The following is a 2,441-nucleotide window of genomic DNA, read 5'->3' as shown; positions in this document are numbered from 1 at the left end:
AGGGTCACAAGCTAGCTTTTTCTTGTTTTCTCTTCTTTTTCTTTGTCTGGGTGAAACTTTTCTTTTTCTTCTTCTTCCTTCTTTTTTTTTTTTTTGAAGATTAGCAAGGCAAATATTGGCTGACCTCTCACAACACCTAAAACCACCACCAACAAGCTGCATTTTATTCTTGACTTTAGATGATGCAGAGGAAAACGTTTGAAGTAGGCGATGGCATATCGTCTCCTCTTTCGAAGTTTTTCGTTGAATATGAATTTTCTTATTCAACGTCATACGTCGCGTCTCAAGTCGGGGTACTGAACAGGCGGTCGTCTGAACTAACACGTAAACAAAATCACAATTGTTCACAACCATTGATAACTTCACTTTGTGTAGGCGTCAACCTGGACCAACACTCGGAACAACATAGCCTTTTTTCACTCTCTCATTACCTCTTTTCAGCTGTCATCATTGTTTCGCTTTGATGATGATGATGATGGATAGAAGAAAGAAAGAAATTCAATGTGTTTTAATTCAATGTAACACGATTTCATTACAACGAGAGTTAAAAACCTGAATGAACTGATGTCATGGTAATTATCATATGTGCTGTTATCATTTACAAATAAATAATAAATCCGACTCTATAATACCTAAATATAATGCTTCCGCTCTCTGCATGACATCAAAATGTCTCCTGTCCGACATCCGCATCCCCCCCCCCCATACTCACGCTCTACGCTATCCAACGTTTACGCTCCTCTTATCAAACCTCTCACTCCGATCTCAATCTGATCTCGAGTTCACTGCTCCTCTCATCACTCTACAAGACTCGTCGTACATAACTACCCTAGTTAGCACGTCCTGACCCACACCGCACGATCCTACAATCGCCTCTGGGACGTGGTAAAGCGTTGTACAGATTGGCTACCCAATTATCCCAGGCGCGCGTTAAATTGCGAGCCCGAAAACAGATCCGGGATGTTAGGAGATGCAAGGCTACCGGCTGGAGCGTTGAGATAATGTCTCTCCGGCTTATCAGTGGCTGTAATTAATTGAAGTAGGTCTCACGTCTTTCAAGGAGCAATGGAATAAGGGATTGAGCTTCCTGAGCGCATCAAACCACTAGCAGGGATTACGCATTGGTTCTGGTGCTATTTGGAGCACCCTTTGTAATCGGCATTCCGTCTGCTGTACGTAGACGTGCTTTTGAATTGGGTTGAAGTGCTCTAGAGGGGAGACGTACTAGCAATGTTGAAAAGGATTCGTTTCCTAGAGTGTATTGAAGTTTGAAGGATTTCGAATGTGTGTATGTGAAAGATAAAGTAATTGGGTAATACGAGAGCAATGGCTATTTGCGAGCACGACAAAGGATAAAAAGTCTGTATTGCGGAGAGAAAATTGATTGGCTTGAACCTGTGAAGAACGCTTGAAGAACGATTTTTGTACTTGGAGGTGTACGTTTCCACACAAATAAAAAAAAAGGAGAGAGAGAAAGCGGTTACAACAAGGTCGCTTCTCCCGAAGGTTAGCATCGTTAGTCCGGCAGGGCAGGACAGGAGAACTTTTGCGTCCCGGAATGCTTTGCTTCAGGCTTACATTAGGATGTACCTTTTCGATATTTCTTGAGGATCATGTCAACATCCTTTCGTGAATTCGTGCCGAACCTTCTTTGTTTGGGTTTTGAGGGGATTGTTCTTGTTCTTTATGATTGCACATAAACGCATTTATCGACATATGTGAGAGTGTTCAAGAAGTGAACAGGATGGACTTGTTAAAGGTACTGTAAAGCAGTAGACAAGCATGATATGCCGGTGATGTGACTAGAGACTTTGTTGCTTCTAAATACCATATGCGGAACCATACGACCGACAACGAGCTATAAATATTTTAAATTTGCCATGAAAGATGCGGCGTAGTGGAGCGGTGCGACGCCTGGTGTCAAACAACCCCCTGTACAGCGGGCAGCACTGAAAATTGGTATTACACACTATTACATCGGAACTTCGTTATTTTAGTAACCATATTATTAGTTTTCCTGTTTACTTATGCATTCTGAAACCCCTGTTACCAGTTTAACCTGTTAACCCCTGTTTTTGCGAAGTAACCCAGCGCTGTTCGATGGAGGCTCTCCCTATTTCTCTACTGCGCCTGCGCGCTCCTTCTGTTCGCGGCCTCTTTCGAACGAACAAACTCTCTCTGTGAACCTCTGTGAAGAAACAAGTCCCAACGCTGTCTGGCTTCTTGAACGTCTGGCACATTTTTTTCAACGACTCAGCATTTTCATTTCAGTTCGCTTATCCGTTTATCCTCAGATGTGGATCGTTGTGTGGATTGCAGGGGCGGATTTTATGGTGGATTGTTTTGTAGGGTCCAGTGTTATACGCATGCAATGTGGTTGCCGCCGTATGTGTCAGGAGTACGGATTCATTTCGAATACCTAGTACAGTGTTGCCCGTAAT

The sequence above is a fragment of the Ornithodoros turicata genome, chromosome 5 (genome assembly GCF_037126465.1).
Source record: "Ornithodoros turicata isolate Travis chromosome 5, ASM3712646v1, whole genome shotgun sequence".
Taxonomy (NCBI): domain Eukaryota; kingdom Metazoa; phylum Arthropoda; class Arachnida; order Ixodida; family Argasidae; genus Ornithodoros; species Ornithodoros turicata.
This window is presented reverse-complemented; position numbering follows the sequence as displayed.